The sequence below is a fragment of the Condylostylus longicornis genome, unplaced genomic scaffold (genome assembly GCF_029603195.1).
Source record: "Condylostylus longicornis isolate FDR11 unplaced genomic scaffold, ASM2960319v2 ptg000027l, whole genome shotgun sequence".
NCBI classification, from domain to species: Eukaryota; Metazoa; Arthropoda; class Insecta; order Diptera; family Dolichopodidae; genus Condylostylus; species Condylostylus longicornis.
The window spans coordinates 5822551-5842969 of record NW_026577996.1 but is presented as its reverse complement, the minus strand read 5'-3'; the positions used below and the strand labels follow the sequence as shown (position 1 = coordinate 5842969).

The window sequence follows — 20419 nt, the reverse complement described above, 5'->3', positions numbered from 1 at the left end:
GACTTCATATTGTACTTTAATTGTGTATCACTTCTTTATTGTACTAATTTATGGTATGTATGGTGGTATTACGATTGTTGTTTAAAGAATTTGAGCATTCAGCCTATTTTAATCTTTACCTCCAGTTCATAATGGCAATTTATATGATTAATATAAAGTTTAAGTACAGTTTTGATTTTCTTCCTCACTCCCCGAAAGGGATATAGGATTGGTGATTGATATACCATGCCCCGGTTTCGCACGTCATTCAATTTTAATTTTAACAATGTTGGTGAGTAGCCTGCGCCGTAGTTTAATCAGTAAGTATATATGTATTTATCTTAAAATTGTAGTGTTCAGTGTTCTGAATTAAACCAAATTTTATCGGTATTTCGAATAAGGAGAATTCAAATATTGTTTTCATTTACAGTCACAGTCGACTTATGAATAACTTAGTGTTTTATCTTATTGTATCTTAATACAGATATCATTAATATAATTTTTATTAAATCGAGTAATTTTTATTCGATTTATTAAAATTTTCAAATAATGCGATAAATTTTGAGCGTCTCGTAACAAATTCGGAATAAATTGAGGCAAATTAATCAAATAAATTTTAAATTATGCTGTGGCAGAATATAAATAAATTCCATTTCAATGAAGGACAATTTGATCAAATTTGATTTATATTAGGTTTGCCAAAGGAAAAAATTTTAATTTTTCGGAATAAATTCGGAATTAATTAAGGTAAATTAATCAAATGCATTTCGAATTGTGCTATAACAGAATATAGATGAATCGATTTTGTATATTGAGTAAATCGAATTTAAATTAAGAACAATTTACCGAAAATCGGTTTAAATTAACTTTGCCAGACTGAAAAATTTTAATTTTTCGGAACGAATTCGGAATGAATTAATGTATATTAATCAAATTTCAAATTATGCTCTGGCAGAGTATTAATGAATCGAATTTATAAATATATTGAGTGAATCGAATTGAAATTTATAGAAGCTTGGCTAAACTCGACCTAGATTAGCTTTGCCTGATGATATTGGATTGCATATACCTAAAATATTTTTTATAAATATTTTGTCGAATTTCTGCAATATATTCCCAATCAGAATTATCGAAGCATATAATCAATATATATTAAATTTACGATATATATATTTCGATATTCTATACATGTTACATATACCTACGCATATATCAATATGAATTGTACTTATTTACAAAAATGTATTTGTAGAATTATACTAGGAGTACATATTTTTGAGTAGGCATTCTTGTGCATTACTACATATACATTATATATTATTTATTTATTTTACAATAATCAAAACATGTATATTGTATATATGTGTGTATAGTATTTTATAATATATTTTTATTTATATGCCAAATAACCAAAAATTTGTGGCCTTTTAAGGATCCTCTCATGTGTTGAACAATTTGGTTATGTTTTTTTTTTCTTGTTTTATTTTTTTGTGTTTTTCTAGAAGAAAATATAAAGAAAATTATATTACTTTTCATATTATTTTTATATTTGCTTTGTTGTTGTTGTTATTATTTTCGATAATATTTGATATTTTTGGTACTGCCTATTCTGATCTTAAATAACAAAATGAATAAGAAGAAGAAAAAGAACAAGAAGAAGAAAAAGAAGAAGAAATTCATCACGCAAATTTGTTGAATTCGATTAAATTCGATTTGATGTCGATTTAAAAATGTTAATATTAAAAGAGCGGCAGAGAAGAATTTCTATACATAAATATACCTATGTATATAGGTATGAATGTATGGTTATAATATTGTTATTGTAATATGATTGAAGTCCTTTTGTTATTTGTTTTTGTTTTTCTGCTTATTCACAACGTTTCATTTTAATATTATAACAATATCTTCATATCTTATTGAAGATTGAAGAACATAAATGAGAAAATTGTATTTTCTCTATATAATGTACTAATAGCATAGATAGATGGTGTGTAACTCGTGAGTAAATTGAAGATTGAAGAAGAGATAACAAGTGCGGTGAAGAGAAATTATAAAGAAGAGGACTAAATTTTCTCTTTTATTATACTATTATTATTATTATTTCTCTTTTTGGTTTTGTTTCTTTTCAAATTTATATATGTACTTTTAGAAAATGATATTTTGAATAGTAAAGAAAAAAAAAAAATAAAAAGAAACGCAAGTGAATGCTATCATAGGTACTTGCTTGCTATCATCGTTATGAGGTTTGGATTCAATTTTACGTATTTTTATTATTATTTTTGTTTTTGTTTTGTTTTCTAAAGAGAATTTCAATACGATTCAATTGGATGTTAAATAGGGAGTGAATATTGAAAAAGAAAATTTTTATTTTTTTTTTTTTTTAATGTAATAAAGGAATCAAGGTCTTTTTAAAAATGAATTTCTTTTTAATACAGATTGAAAGAGAGAGGGAGAGAAATGAACAGAAATGCAAAACCAAAAATAAGAAGAGAAGAGAAGAAAGAAAAAAAATATCGTGTTTTTTTGTGCGTTTTGTAAATTTTTGTTTTTTTTTGTTTTTCATTTTGTTTCCCTCTGGTTCTGCCTTTTTTGTTCTGCCTGAACATTTTTGATGGCATTTTATTAGCTTGGAAAAAAAATGATTGAGTTTTGCTTTTTTTTTCTTCTTATTACTATAACTGGAAATGATATTACGTAAATTTTTTTTTTTTACTTTCCTCTTATCTTTATCCTCCTAGAATTTATTAGGGATAAATTCAAAAAAAAAAACAAACTAGTGATTGAGAGAGAGAAAAGAAAATTCTTCTGTACGTATAGCAAACATTTTTTTTTCTCTTTATTTTTTTTCTCAATTTTCTCCTTTGATTTGTTTTTTTTTTTTTTAATTTATAATAGACGTGGCATGAATGTGAACTCTTGAATAGGTTTTTTAGATAAAAAAAAAAATTTTTTTTCTAATTTTAAAAAAAAAATTTTTTAAAAGAAAATTCGAAATCAAATGAATGAAAAATTTAAATAGAAAAAAAATTCTCTAAATTCCTTTAATAAAAATGTTGATATGTTTTTGAATTCCAATAGGAAAGGGGTTATGGGATGGGGAATTGAGAAACTGGGGGAAAGAGAAAGAAATACTTATAGCTCTTGGTTTTATTTATTTATTTTTTTTTTTTTTTTTTTTTTGCAAATAAAAAGGATTTTAAGTATTCACGTATTTTCATTAAGAAAAGGATTTTTATTATTATTTTTTTTTTATTTTTTTGAAAATAAACCAAAATGTATTCATATTTTAAATTCTTGTGTGTATTGAAAAATAATATTATAAAAAAAAAAAATTCAAATGAAATGAAAATCGTTTTATTTTTGTACACGTAAGTGTACACATGAATAATTTTATAAAACAAGTCTTTTTATTTTTTTTATTTTATTTTTAATAAAAAAAATTTATCAAAAATGTGAAAAAAATAAAGTTGCGCCACGTCAATAGTTTACCTTCAACAAGTGAAAATACTACTTTTAAAAATAATCTACTGTAATATTAATATTTCATATACCAAAATATTCAAAATATTTAAAAGATTGCATACAATTAGGATGAGCCAAAAAAATTTGAAGAGGCGTTCAAGTAATGTTTCAATTCCATACTTAATTGCGTGAGTAAAAGAAAAATAATTATATTTCTTTGATGAAATATGCTTTTGCATGGAATATACCGTTATCTTTCTGCAATTATAGAAATTTGAAAAAGTTTGCAGCTTCAGAAATATAAAGGGAATTTTTAGATAACGGTTAATTTTAACGGCCATTTTGTTTTTTTGAAGTGCGACAATGAAGTGTGCCGCGGTAGAAGAAAGAACCAACTGGTTTTCTGCGTCTTCAAAATTTTAAAAATGCTTATGGTTTTGTTACAATAAGTAGTCAAAAAATTACATTGTGATTTAACATGATGACCACGGATGAACTGACAGAAGGATAGCCGGACAGAGTAAAACTATTAAGCACTTTTTTTTGAAAATTCTTTTGGAAAAAGAGAAAAATAAATTTTATTTTTATTATTTTAATGATATTTGTGATTAAAATATTTTATCGCAGGACAAAATTTTGATTTGATTTAAGAAAAATTCTTTATTTATGTTTTTTTTTTCTATTTCACCTTTTAATATTCAATACATAAAACTTTAAAATGCATACATACGTATAAAGTGTATTAATAGATAAAAAGATTAATGAAAACCAAAATAATAAAATACAACACAGAAGAGAGCGAGAAAGAAGAGTAAAACTTCTGAAAGAAGAATTAAAATATTTTGTGTGTTTAGTAGAAATGCATTCGAAGTAGACAGATGACGTCATTAATCATAATTAATAGGATTCGTTTCAGGATAATAAATTTGAAAAAAGAGAAAATAATTATCTCTTTTTAAAAAAAAGTCACTCTCGTTGTCTCTCATATTATTGTTGTTTAAGAAATGAGAGTATGCTGGTGCAGTGGTTATGCAGTATGCTTGTGAAATGAGAGTATGCTGGTGATGCTGGTTTTTTTTAAATGTTAAACAAATTGATTGAAATTTTGGGGCTTATTCACTACCTAATTATAATTTTCAAATGTATGCAAAAGCATTCGTTATAATAAGCTAAATGGAAACGTCACGCCGGTGTACATTCAAAAAAACACATTATGATTACAAAATTCATGATGACTACAACCTGTATATATATAAGTCATCATTAATTAAATTTATAAAAATTTTATATATCCTAGTATTTTTGATCTAAATTGTAATTTTATCATGAGTCGAATCCACATTCCAAATCAACTATCTCAAGTAGATTTTTCTAATACACGGCAACTCAGGCCGGATGTGTCAAAAATTTTAATGGTTTTTAGATGTTGATAACTTGAACTTGTATTCGCACTTAAAACTCTCACGATTCGAAACAGCTTGAAGAACTTAAATTGTGCATTTATTATATGGGATCACCATCATCTTGTTATCGGAAAAGATGTAGTAATTATGCCATTTTGACACGATTTCAATAAAGGAGAAAAATTGTATATACGAATTCTAAAAAATTAGCAAGAATACTATAAAAATTATTAAAATTTATTTAAAATTTTTTACATTTCTTTCGGTTTCTTGCTCTCTTTTTTATGAAAATATTTTTGAATTTCTATAAGTATAACAGTTTTGTATGTATAACAGAAATTGTGATATTTTAAATTACTTTACGCGCATATTAATCAAATGAATTAGATTACATACGTACTTATACTATGTACGTGGGTATACATACATGTATGTGAATATATAGTTTTAACACGTTTTGATTAGCTAATCATATTTTGAAAATTTAATAAAACTATGTGACACTATCTACATATATACGATTTTTAAGTATGTTATGGAATTCAAGCCAATTCAAAAGCCAATTGGGTATTAAAAAATTAAATTTGATACTTGTATCATATTAGGATTTTGTGCTTATTTTTTTTTCCGAATCATTTGAATTTTGAATATATGTATATATATACTACAAATATATATACTACAATATATGTATATATATACATACAAATGTAAATATTGTATATAAAGGATAAAAAAATTCAAAAAACGTAAAAAGGATAACATGAGAATAACAAATTTAAATCTGGTTTTATAAAAAAACACAAAAATAAACGTAATGTTATAAATTGTCGCGTATAAAGTATAACACATAAAATATGTAGAGATATGTGTTTGTTCTCTACAATGATATTTATGTAGATATTTTAATATTTTGTTTTTGTTTCTCGCTACTCTTATAACTGGCAAGACATAAAGATTCAAAAAGAGCAGGGTGTACAAAAGTAACTTATTCTAAATATTTTTATGTTTGCCATTATTTTACTTATATACAAAGTTTTCTATATACACAAATTCTATATAAAATTGGAATGCCATTTCAGAAGAATTTCTATATATACCCGAATACTTGTATACAAGTATTTGTATATACTCGTAACTGTTACAACTGTAAAACTATTTGTATAGCATTATAATAAGTTTTTAACTTAGAATCTCTTGCAACAACTTGGTTTCCAATGCAAAATAGTAAAAAAAAAAACCAAAACGAATTCTTTACCATAAACATGGAATTTTTGAAACATTCTACAAAGTTACATATATTTGTTATAATTTATGTATAACACAAATGTTTGTATTGCATTGTTGTTATACGAAACCAATTTAATATATAGAATTAGGAATGTGTTTAAGTTGTTACAATCACAAAAAACCCTAGGTTAATTTTATTTTGTAATAATTCTTTTCTACAATGTATAGCCCACGCGGAGCTTCCATTCTTAAATAATAGTATATATATTCAGAATTCAAACTTGTGGTTATACAATTATAACATGTAGCATAATAGTAAGTTAATAAAAAAAATTAGCTGTGTATATGCTTGATTGGACCTTGAAAATAATAGAACATACAAAATTATTTGGCCAAGTTAAACGCGAATTAAATGTCCCTTTTCCCATGATTGGTTATTCAAGTATCCGATCTTACTTTTGTTTGTACACAATTCGAATTTAAGAGCGCATTCTATTCATGCAGTATACACACTATGTATGTAACAGCACTTGCACACATCGCGTTCTAATTCAACATATAATTACAAAATATTGCATTGGATGGTAACATTTTTCTTGCGTATAGTCTTTTTTTTTTCTCTTTTTCATTTCTTATTTTTTTGCTCTCTTTTTTTATTCATGTAATATTCATATAAATGTCTGTGCTCATATGTTCTGTTATCATAATAAATGAAGAACGTGTATAACAAAACAACGTTTCAGTTAACAACACAACAATGGATAGAGTACAAATAAAAAAAATATTCTAGAAAATAATAGAGAAACAAAAAAAAAAAAAAAGAGTATAAAAATAATAAAAACGAAACAATAGAAAATTTTGAGAAAAACAAAACAAAAAAATATAACAGAAAAAACTAGGACAACAAAAAGGAACTTATGAAAGGGAGGGGCGGCGAATGGAACTTTGAAAAATAAATGAAATAGAATAATATAAAATGTTGAATTGAAAATATAAATATGGCGTAACTTTTTCTCTTTTTATATTTATTTTACTGTTATTTTTCTTGCATATAAAATGGAAAAAAAACCAAGTGAATTTTTATTTGCAAAACAAAGAATAGCAGAAAAAAAACAAAAAAAAATCAACAAAAAATCTACACTCAAAAGGTTTATAAACCCGTGCACATTACACAATATTGTCTTTCTAAAATATTCTTATTATACACGAAAAGAGAAGAGATCTACATAATAACAGAGCACAGAGGTGTGGAAAAGTGAGTGAGGGAGAGGAACATATACAATTTATATATTAAATGTACAAGACACTTGTTTTATTTCATTCTTAAAGAATAAATAGGTTTCTGGCTTGTTGTTGTTCTAATTTTTCCACTGAAATCTTAAGAATAAGAATTCTACGGTTAGAATTAATGTTAAAGGATGGGTCAAGAACTTATGCGTGCTTACATAAATCCGTATGTACATTTGTTTGTATGCGTATGTATAAATTTTGAACCAAACCGTTCAAACAGCTGTTGAAAATACAGTAATTTGACACGATTTTCTATGAAAAATATTTTGTTACTTTTTATTTAGAATAAAAATTTTATTATAAAAATTTCATAATTGAAATAAAAAAAAATTTTTTTTGTATTCACATTAGAATGTAACAGAATGTGTGCATGCTCTGCAGCAGTTTATTGCCCGTATTTGTTTTTTTTTCTGTTTTTCTATAATAAATTTATATTAATTTTAAAAAATTAATAATAATTTCCAATAAACAATATTTTGGGGCGATAAATTATTTTTCCCAAAACACTGTTCAAAATTTTTAAGTTTGATATCATACAAAACAAAATGTATGATTGTTAATTGAATGAATGATTGGCTACAGTCCAATTATCACAGATGTGCTGTTTTGCAATTATCACGCCGTGAAGCGTTATCGGACACAACTATTGAATATCGGACACAACTATTGAAGTTCTTTGAAAATTATTAAATACGAACAGTGAGAACATGGCTCCTGTTTTTTGTCTATTTGCCGGCAATTATGACACGTCAGACGGAAGAGCAATCTCATCCTATAGCTAATTACTCCCATAATGGTCAATATATCATGCGACCTGCTGTAAAGCCGGTTTTTCTATTTCTAAGCAGCTTTGTCCTGATAGGATTGTATGTTTTCTCTAACAGACCATCATGCAAAATTGAACAAGCATATAATCAGAGGAGGTTTCAATTCGTACCACTTCCAATATTTTTTCAATATCTACAGTTAATCTCCGAGTTCAGCACAATATTCATGTACTTAACCGTAGGATTCATATAGCACCGATCAAACATGTATGATAGTTAAGTATGACTTTTAATTACAAAAAATTTAGAAATTTTTGGTATGTCATTATATTCATAAAGCTACTTACACTCATCATGAGTAAGTGAGTATCTCACGTATGAGTTTAAGTATTTGTTTGACAAAAAGAATTTAATATTCAAAGCTGAAACAGATTTCAATATAAACTTTGTTTAATTAGCATAGCTAGAATTTTTTGTTTAATTTTTTGTGTGCTTTATTGCCCTTTCCCTATTTCCACTAATATTTCGAATGTGAGTTTTACAATGTAAATGAAATATGAATTCTCTTACATACAATAATTATTATTCTATTAAATAGAATATTGCGTATAACAAATCGGGTTAAATGTCATTTTTTTAAATTCATACATAACAAACACACGGAATAAAATTTAATTATAATTGTATAACTAAATATACACTTTAAATGAAAGAGAGAGGAAAATATAAATATATGGAATATGTTAATGAGTAGAATTTTTTATTTAAATAAGAAAAAAAAAATTAGTCTTAAGACTCAAAGGAATTGAAAACAGAGAAGAAAATAAACGCGAGAGTAAATAATAAAATCAAAGAGAAAAACTTTAATTAAAAATCATTTAAAAAAGTTCTACTTGTTTTTTATTCTTTTTTTTTTTTTAATTTAAATAATATTTTTATTTGTATATATCAGAACTAAATTAAATATACGTTTTGAATGTGAGTGTATGTATGTTGCGTGAGTGTACAGCATATCATACAAAATTCAAAGAAAATTTGCTATAATATTTGCCTTATATAAAAATTTTCTTTAGAAAAACTTCCAACCCCCTCTAAAAATATTCTACTTCACTTACATAACATGGTTGAGTTATTGATAAAACGGAAGCATTTCAAAAATATAATTATATAATTTGTAGTACTTAGTCTTTGAATCGTCCATATTTTTACTTTTAGCAATTTTCTTAAACGTTTTCTTAAAATTTTCAAACTTTTTATTGCTTATTATTTATTTGTTAAATTTTTATTAATTTCAGTGAAAGAAATTTCGTTCAGAATATATAATTAATCTTAGAGAGGAGGATTTACGAAAATGTTTCCGTCGCCGAGAGAGCAGAGTCCTCCAATATTGCCCTTCTACTATAAGCGGAAGCATCATACTCTCCCAGAGAGTGTACTGACCCTTGCCAATCTTTCTCACCGCAAGTGTTAACACTTTCCAGCCTTCTAAAGTGGCCCCCAAGTTTGGCAAGATCTTGATGGGAATTTTCAAGCCCAATCCTACAGTCTTTTTTTAATGCTTAATATCCGAGAAGATCCTTTGATTTTCAGCGGTCCCGGAAAACTTTTCCAACATTGTGACCACCTCCTCTCTATGTGATCCGGTTACGCAAAAGGTCTTAGGGCTTAAGGAAGGCTTATTAGCCTTGCTCCTCGCAAGCGCGTAAGCTGCTTTATTTTCTCCTGTGCCCATATGCCTGACACCCAGTAAAGAGTGACCTAATTGCGCTTATCTCGTACGTTCTAAGTCACACCCTTAATACGATTTGTGTAAGTGGAGCACTTAGCCACATTTGTACCTGAGATATTTATACAAAACAGCTCTCGATTCATAAACTACTTCTATATTTCTTCCTATAATTTACTCTCCAATAATCATAGCTTGTCATAGCTTGTCTTCAAAATAAATTTATGATACCCACCTCATGCCTTATGATTTCGTTACAAACACTAGTATATATAGAAGAGAAGTATATTATATATATATATATATATATATATATACTTACATACTTACATATTTTAAATTCTTATTGAATGTAAGAAAAAATTTAAAGATGAAAGCATTTTTAATGACAGTGATGAATTTATATTTTGTCACTGTGCCTTAAAATCCACTTATCAGAAGATGCGACGTAAATTAAAGCTCTCTTAATTCAATTGAGCTTATCAGTGTAGAAGAAGAGAGTGTATAAGACATTAACGTTTTTTTCATTTTTTTTTTTTGTATTTTTCCAGATGTCTTTTAATGTAATTTAAAGAGAATAAAGTGAAGGAGTTTAAATAGAAAAGTGATGGTTATTAAATTTACGCTCACTTTCTTTACATTTGCGTGTGTATGTATTCGTATGTAATTTTTTTTTAATCTCAAAATAACACACATGTTACCTTTGTTTAAAATAAATAATGCTTTCATGTGATAACGTTATTTATCTATTCTTTCATATATCCTTATTCCCCTTTTTTTGTCTGTTAATCCTTTTATTGTTATCCTGTTAAATTAGAACAACTCTTTTATGCAATATATTTTCTTTTACAAGTTACTTATTTTTTTTAACATAACTACTATATAAAATAAAAGCACGGGTATTTGTGTATATAGACATTGTATATATAGTGTAATGAATAGAAATTGTTAAAAATATTACAATGAATTTATTTGTGTTGATGTTTTACATAGAGCTACTACCTTCATGTAGGTCGTATATGGATAAATGTTACAATAAAGTTAATGTACGAATAAGTGTGTATATAACTACATTCCATATTATGTTATGCATGAGTGCCCATAATATATACATATAGTGTCTGCAATAAAATATGCAATTTTACTTTGTGCAACAAATATTATAAGAGTATACTTCATGTAAGTATATACATATTTTATTTTAAGAAATGGTATATTATTATGCACTGTATATATAGGGGAAATTTTCAACAAAAGCGGATATTATTATAGAATAAAAATGTGTGTGTGTGTGTGTAGGTAAAAGTTTATTTTCCTTGTAAAACAATATTTTATTCAATTAATTATGATATTTACTGTTGAATTTATATTATGAATTTGTGTTAAGTAAAATATTTTGTAACAGAAAATTGTAATATGTTTAGATTTTTGTGAAATTAAGATGCATACTTATACTGTGGTTAATTAAAGAAATTTTAATGTGATATTAAGGTAAAAATATCAAAGATTACAATTATTTTAAAGTAAATTTTCAGATTTTGTACGGAAATATCTTCAATATTAATTGGTTTTTCTCTCTACAATAGTGTTGTTGAATTTAACAGACCATTTCCATATTTTCTTTGAATGTTCTTATGTAAGATTTTGTCAGAATACCAATTAGGTTCGAACAAAATGTTTATAATTTTCGCATTTGCAACAATTTCATATGCCTCCTTATTCATTTGAAAACTAAAATTCTGTTTATCTCAATAATGCAGAGTTCAGTTGTCAAACTACGTATAAAATTTTCTGTTCTCTGAGAAATCTCGCTTTTGTGTTTTCTTCAAAACATTCTTCATTTTTCAAAAATGAAATCAAACAAAATTTTTATGAATTCTTGGCGTATAAAGTTTGACTTATAGCTTTATGGGAATCAATGCTGCCAAATAGATTAGAATTTTTTTTAAATAAAATCTTCATTTTGACAACAACACAATAAATATAACCCAAAAGTCTTCATTTTGAAGATAAATCTTCTCTTGTGACAGCGTTGACGGGAATTAATATGCGGAGAGTGTCAAATAACTGTAATAATGACATATGAAACATAAATAAATATGATTTAAAAAAGTAACAAGAGAGAACAAGATATAGTTAAGAGAAAATTTTAGTAAGTATGTGACTAGAAGAAGACACTAAGTGTTACCCATTGTTGAGGCAACAAAATTATGTGTTCGAATTTTAATTGTATTATGCAAATTATCCAGAGCAATATGGTTTGTTACAACAAAGTCTGAGTTACAATAACCAATTTAAACATTATTAAATTTAAAATTCCTTATCAATATTGTAATGGTCACTACTTGACAGTTTATTTTTCTTAAATTTCAGTTCTCAAAATTAAATTTTTAAATATTGAGAAACTCGGACTAAAGAGACATTTAAGAATTTATCGAAAAGTCATATAAATTTCAAGGAAATTATTATGGTAAGAAAGAAATTGAAATATTTATAGTTAATAAAGGCGGGCCCCAATATTTTACAAAAAGAAAAAACAATAATTTTAAACTATATTAACTTTTATGGATAATTTACTTTAATATTCCTTAACACATTTTTGAAGGATTGTTTTTTATTATTTTTTGAAAAAAAAAACCTAAATAAAAAATAATAATAAAACTTCAAAGAATCTTAGATTCTTTTTGATTGAGGCAAAATCAATATATACAAGGATCCCACTTGAAAAAGATTCCATAAAAAGAAAAGATCGGTTTTTTATTTTCCGTTTTATTATTTTTTGGGATCTCTTTCATCCACAGTAGAAATTGGTTTAATAAAAAGAAAAAGAGCAAAACAAAAAAACAAAATGGAATTTGTTTTTGTTTTTTTGAAAATATTTTCTTAACGAATTATAAATTTTCTCAATATTATTCCCTCATTTTTAAGGTTCTATTTCATTTTATTTTTAAAATAGAATTTTGACGGTCTCATAAGCGCTTAACTTACATACGTATTTATTTATTTTGCAACAATATCGAGAAGACGACAGGATGATTTCGAAAATTTTCAATTAAATTCTTAAATATTTTTGTATTAGACTTCTACCTGAGAGAGGGAGAGAAAGTTCTTTAAATTCTCTTTCAGTCTGTTCCACTCTTAGTCTATTTTGAGAGTATATACTTAGGAGAATTTCTCTTTGAATTTCAAACTAAAGGGATGAGTGAATGGAGTGAAGAGCAAAGATTAAAGAAAGTACAGTCGTAATAAATACCAGGGAAGGTAAGAATCTTAACAAAAAACTAGTATTCTCCGAACAGCATAAAGTATCATAGAAGATCGGCGCGCTCTTCCTTCTCTAATCTTGTCACTGAGATAATTAAATAAATCTCGTGCAAACATTAAAGATATCTTTTAATTTGAAAATCTATGTACGTACCGAACCGCTACGTAGTTAGTTAAACTAAACTCTCGCTTTTCGAATAAAAAATTCAGTTAAAATCACAAATGAAAGGAAGTGGAGTAGAATTACAAATGGAAGAAAGTGTAGAACAGCATTTCGGTCACATAGGGCAAAGCCAATTTAATTAATTTTAAAAAACAAGTTCCGCTAACTATAATTTAACCTCTGGTTAAAAATATTGGTAGATTCAAGACTTAAGCCTAAAAATTACCCTGTCTTATTTCATATAAATTTTTTTGTTTTATAAAGGTAAAAAGAAAAGGGACGTTTTTTTTTATTAAAGTTAACGACTTTTATGAGAACATCTAATAGTTTTTTCCCGAAATTTTCGACTTCATTTTAATTTTGTGTTAAAAAACGTTTTCGATTACAGTTGAATTTTTTTTGATTAAATTTGAAAAATAATGGGAATCAGGAAACATTTTTTAAATTTATATTATGTGAAACGATTTAAATTCTAAAATTTTACGATATAATTCTGCAAAGAATGTGAAAATTCTTTCTATAATATTTTGTTGTGTGTGTATGATTTCTTTGTGTTTCAAATATGGCAACAAAAGTTCTAAAGAGACTTGTATACTTAAGGAAATAGAAGAATTATCGGAAATATTCTCTTATATATTTTCAATTTTTATTTAAATTACGATATTATTTCCTATACAGAGAATATTTTTCACTGAAATTTCATATTTTTAGCGACAAACACTTTTTAGACCGAACCACATAAATAACAGTGATTAATACTGAAATCACGCAACCGATAAAGACAAACATGTTCCTCACAACGCAATGCGGAGTCAATCAACTTACGGAGAGAGAGAGAGGGAATTTAGATTTATATAAAAGAAAGAAAATGAAAAAATGAAATTACGTACATTGCAGAAGTAAAATACCTTGATGGAGTCTATAACACGCCTTAGTTTATAGCTATAAAGTCATTAAAGTAAGACCTTATCCAGATCGAAAGCTTCCGAAAAGTCTTCAGTCAGTGACTGTAACGTCCCGTACAATTACCAATTATTATCGTTAAAAATGTAAAATTCATTAAAATTATTCCAAGAATTATTTTTTATTTTCTTATTATTTTGGTTTTTTTAGACTTTTAGATCGGTAAATTTGATATTTTCTTAATTATCGCTAATGACTTTCTTTTCATATAAATTAAAATAATTTTTTAGATTCCAGAAAGTTGGTTGATATTAATTTTTTTTTTGTAGATGGTAGAAGATTAACAAAAAACAGAAAAAAAAGACCGGCAAAAAAACCAACATCAAAACCCCAAATATCTTTCGAAAATTTTATAACTATTTGGAAGAGAAAAAAAAAATCTTTAAGGAACAAACAAAAGGAGGAAAAAAAAACAATCCCCTTAAGGTTTCAGTAAAAATTTTCCTAATAAAAATATTTTAATATTTTTTACTTTCAGATTTAAGATAATTATATAATAAGCATAAAATTTCCAGGTTCATTAACAAGGATAAAATATTCAAGGGTACGTTACAAACACACAATCGATGTTTTGATTACTTTTCAACTTATTTAAGTATTTTAAGGAAAAATAGACGTATGTAAGTTACAATCCTTTCGAATTCAACCAGTTTGATAGATTTTTCGCAAAATTTTCTCTAGCTTTTTTCAAGATGTTTTTTTAATTAATAATTTATAAATTGTGTGTTCAATTTTAATTTCTTCTTATTCGATTTTTATTGTTTGTTTTATTTGGTATTTTTTCACCTACATAAAACTTTTCATATCATTTACATTTGAATTCGATAAATTAGAAAAAATTCGGGATGAAAAGGTTCGGGATAACTGAGAATGGAATAAATTTTGTCTGCCATTTGAGTCCCAAGTAGGTTGGGTAAAAAAAAATTCTTCAAAATTTTTACCCTTTCATGGAACATCGGTTCTCGATTAGAAATTTGGAGAGGATCGGTCGAAATCTGGAAGAATAGAGTTCGAAGGAGGAAAAGCCAAAATATAGGTGGGCAAAAAGCATTGCGGACAGGCAATATGTGGAGTAAGAGGCAGTTAAGAAAAAACAAAACATCCACTGAGGAAACTCCTTGGGAGAGCAAGAGGCGTGGAAGCTCAGCAAGCCACTGAACACGGCGGCACTGAAACTGATCTCTAAGCCATTTAAGTAGATCCTGAAAAACTGTTTAATCATGGCTGTTGTAGATCAACTGGTTCCAGTGAGAGTGTGGATATGGAGATTCAGCAGCCGAAGTTTATCCTCTAATAGCCCCTTCAATCTTATCTAATTTACCCTTAGCTCTCTCAATTTATACTCTACTTCTCTCATAAACTTAAGAATATATGGTGAAGATCGATCCCGCACAGCTTCACTTTAAGAACTGAAAGACAATTTTCTTGATCAAGGTATTTCTTGAAGAAGTTTTACTAGAGTACAATCCTCAAAATGCTATCTATTTCTCAATTCTTCTAACTGTAATTCTAGTGTGCAATTGCATATAATTTTTGATTGCTTTGCAAGTTTTTCCATAATATTCCACGATTTTTAAAATATTGTTGGTGATACGAGTGAATTTGTTTAACCATTCTGTCAAATAACTATTAAAATTCATTGAACATTTGAGGATAATTAAGTACAATTTACATAAAATGGGAGTAAAGTGATTTTTCGTTTCAAGTTTAAAGAAAACTTTTGAAAAGTTGACTAATTAACTTTGTTTACTTATCCATTAATTATATTTGCTTAAACGACTCTTTATAATTATTCATTATTAATATTACCAGCTATCGTTTAAACACTTGAATACCCTAGTTATAATAAATGAAATTTAAAAATTTAATTTCCTTAAATTTTGTGATTTGTAAGGTTTCTAAGGAAAAAATAGAAAAAAAAATAGAAAATTCTTCAATAATATTAATTAAAATATTTACCATTTAAGAATTAGCCATAGCTGAAGTTTTACAATCAAAAGAGAAAATGATTTTTCAGTTGAAACAAAAAAAAAAAATTCCCCCGTGACAATGCTTTTAACATTGCCGTGACCAGGATTCGAACCTGGGTTACTACGGCCACAACGTAGGGTCCTAACCACTAGACGATCACGGCTATTGGGAATATGAATATAGTTTGCCAAATGTTTAAAATCAATTTTAAGTAGAAATAAAAACAAAGAAAAGAGAAATATTTTCAAAAGAAAATATTTAAGGCCATGGAAACATTGCTAAACAAAAACAATTTTTTATTTAATCATTAACCATTGCTTTCACTTTTGTCTTTAAATAAAGAGAGAAATAAAAACCGAAATAGCATTATTATTTGTATAATTTGTTGTAAAAGTGTTTGTTATTTTTAAAACTTTGCAGTATTTTTACTACATATATTTTTGTTACCTTTTAAAATAAAAAATTATTTATATTTAAATAGATAAACCTGTGAAGAATGAATCATAATGCACTCATACATTGTAAAGAGCCCTAAGAAGACAGCAATAATTGGTAGGATTTAGAATTGAATATTAAGTAATTAATTCAAGTTGTCATTCGATAGCTACCATCCACCCAAATTCGTAAATTTTACTGTTCGTAACAATAATCGGAGATTAAAATTTAGTTGACTACATATCATATGGCCGTTTAAAGAACTAGTGTGCTCGTTAGGCTGTGATATAAAATTTCGGTTTAGAAAAAATCATACGATATATGAACGAATTTCAGTGAATATTATTGGATGAAACTTTAAAATTTTTGTTAAAAAGTGATAACATGTTAAAAAGTAATCATACAAGAGAAGTAATACTTAAAATACTTATTGAAAATACGTGCTGACGGAAATTTTTACACCAAAAATTAATTAAAAAGTTCAAACTGTGTACCTAAATTGGCATTTAATTATGTGAACAAAAAAAATTAAATTAAATTTCTAACAAAACGTCCCATCCCTGAAAACCAGTTTTCTATTCTATATAAAATATTCATAAACGTATTATGTTTGTGGTTATAATACGTAAGTATAGCATGATAACATAAAATGAAATCACAAAAATTATTCAATAGAATCTATACATGTATGTAGTAATATTTTTAGGTGGCAAAAGCTTTTCTCTGCTATTTATAAAGAAAACTTTTAAAAGCTCTCTTTGATCATAAACATTAATGTTTTAAAATCTAGTAGATAAGTTTATTTATTTCTATTTTGCAGATTTCTTTGTTTAGGTACAAACAACGAAAATGTTTACAAATGCATTGCAATTGTATTCGCGTTTTATGTTGAGCGCCGTGTTTGCAACTTAATCAAACCGCACATTTAAAATGAATAAGAAAATGTTGCATAAAATTACAATTATTTTGAAAAGTTCTTTGTAGTTGAAATGTTGCTAATAAGTTACAAAGCTTGTACAAAGCGTGTATAAAGAAAATATCTGCCGATATTATGATTAAATGACTTAACTAATTTATTTGCGCAATAGCCGACAAGCGTGCAAAATGGTACAAATTTTTATTTTAATAAATAATATCAGTTTCGTTTAGTTTAGTTATAGAGAAGTCGTTGCATTCCAAACACTGCCACCCAGCACCTGACCAACACAAGCCCCATCGGCATGCCGCCACGACACACTTTTCCCTACTAAATCTATCCAAGTATTTTAATTAATTTCAGTGGATCTCCCACTGGCGCTCCCGAAGAGTCCATCAATCCATCAAACCTCGTAAAAAGCAACTTTTCTTTCGCGTGGGGAAAGTTTATCGGCGTACTTCTCTACTCCGATGTCCCAGCATTCTCGGTTAACATCCGGCGAGGAAATGCCCAGTTTTTTTGCCATCTTTCCCAATAAACAGTGTTCCGTCAAAATGTCACCCTCAATACTGAGGTTTACCATGCTCAATGCCAGAAGACCCCTCGTTCTTGTACCGTTCCTCTTCGGCTGCAGGACTCTTGTCGTTGCACAAGTTCACTTCTTCTCCTAGTTTCCTCATCTATAATGTTTTTCAACTTTTTCAAGGACTGCAGTACTGAACGTTGCTGCAGCGGCAGTCCTCATTTCTAATCTCGCTCTTTCCTGGCCCCCTCATTTCCATCGACATTTCTGCGTTCCTGAACCCAGCACGAAGAATCTTGAAGAATAATTTCTTCGGCTTGAGCCATTTTTCTTTTAAAATGAAAATCACTAAGTGCATACAAGCTCTATTACTGGCTCTATAAATATGTGTTCATTACTCGCATTACAGACTTCAATTATAAATTTCAATTTAAGAACAAAATAAAATGTATAATAATATTGAAATAAAACAAAAGAAAAACTCAATTGGTAAAATAATTACTAAAAACCATAACTTTCGAATACAAAAACAAAAATTAAAAAAAATCAAAAAAAAAACACGCTCACACATTCTTTAGCATATTTTTTAATTAAAAATGATTAAAATTCATGAGAATTTTTAAATATTATTTTTTTTGCTTTTATTCCATCCCATTGAAAACGATGGATACGATATTACAGAATTGCCAAAAGCATTTGAAATATAAGAACATTTTTTTTTAATTTCATTTAAAGTTTTTACTGTCGCAAATTTCACGATTGTTACTTTCAGATATAGGGGCGAATAAATTTGATCCGTTTCAGCAATTATGCGAACATGTATACGATCTCAACGACGTTTATCGAAAATAATAGCCATACTACCGCATTTATCCGGGTAAAATTTCGGTAGTATGGTTTTAATAATTCCTGATTTTTTAAGTTACATGGAAGGTACCCGAACTATCATATTTAATTTGAATAGGGTACTGGCATGTGTTATTATAAATCAGCTGTGAAAATATGGGTAACTTCCCTCAATTATTGTTTAAGTTATCGCTTACTCAAGCTATACTTTTGCGAACGGATAGACAGACATTTGGCTAAACCGACTCAGAATTCGATATTGATCAGCATTACGAACAGAACGGAAAATTTATAATAGAGACTTTTCGAATATACGTTCGCATGGGTATAAATATAGTGCATAGTGAAATATAAGTACATATATACGCTTATGTTAATATTAATTTTTTCATAGTTTTTATACTAAATTCACACACATGCATACTTTCTAAATTTTATCACAGCAAGTAAGGATAATAAATTATAATAAAAGAGTGAAAATATTTTGGTTCAGCTCTCTTACTCACTCCCTCTTTCTCTTTAATTTTTATAAGAGTTTTTACCAGGGATAAAATGTAGAAAAGCCAAATCTATTTGATTTAATCTTCTTTTTTTTAATTAAATCCTCCTGATGATATTGTGATCTAATTTAAAATATATTGTTTTCTTCGTACAGTCGGATGTATATGCAAGTATGGATGTGTAGGTTAGCACAATATATACGATGCACATATTAGTTTTCTTACAATATTTTTAAGAAAATAACGAACGACTGTTTATGGTATTGTATTCATTGTCATTTTTGATATTTGAAAAATAAAATAATGGTCTGGATTAAACGTTATGGAATAATTTAATGTTAATATAAAATAAATGTTATGTATTTGACATTGGTACCATAACATTAAAGTAAAAAATAATTAATGTTATTTTTAATATTACTTCAAGATTCTCAGAATTCTCAATAATCTCTTCAGAATTACTTCAATGATCTCAGAATTGTTTTCATCGTAAAACAGTGTAAAAGTGAGTAGCTTTAAAAGAAGTTTTTAATTAGATAGATTATGAATTTTATTACGCGGGAGTAAAAATGATTAAAAAGTTGACATTAAAGCCATCTATCGACAAGAGTACGTAACCACTACCCCAAATCGAACTGTGTGTAATTGAGAGTAGATCAAATTTTTTGGAGCATATACTTGCTCTTTTATATACCAAATACTCTCTTTTTGAAATCAAAAGTGTCCCTAATTAAAAAAGAGGGCGAATATTTATAGAAGAACAATTATTCGATTTGAAAATTTTGATTCTTCGCTTGAATGAATGCAGTTTATGTGAAAGAGTAGACACTAATTATCAAAAATTAAAATTAACCACAATATACGAGTATAATGGTTATACGATTTTATGGTTTAATAAAAAATTTTTGACAATAACCAAATTAAAATTTTATTGCATGGTATGGCAAATATTTGCTCATAATTTAATACACACGCTCTTTT

General features: G+C 27.0%; 1 protein-coding gene and 1 non-coding gene across 2 annotated transcripts in view; both read right to left on the bottom strand.

The window, feature by feature from the left end:
- Nucleotides 1-20419, bottom strand: part of LOC129607511 (protein N-terminal glutamine amidohydrolase) — a gene marked incomplete at its 5' end in the record, with an annotated part of 80274 nt that overhangs the window by 59245 nt on the left and 610 nt on the right. The window lies entirely within an intron of this gene.
- Nucleotides 16310-16381, bottom strand: Trnah-gug (transfer RNA histidin (anticodon GUG)). The gene has a single exon. It is a non-coding gene; the product is annotated as a tRNA-His (tRNA).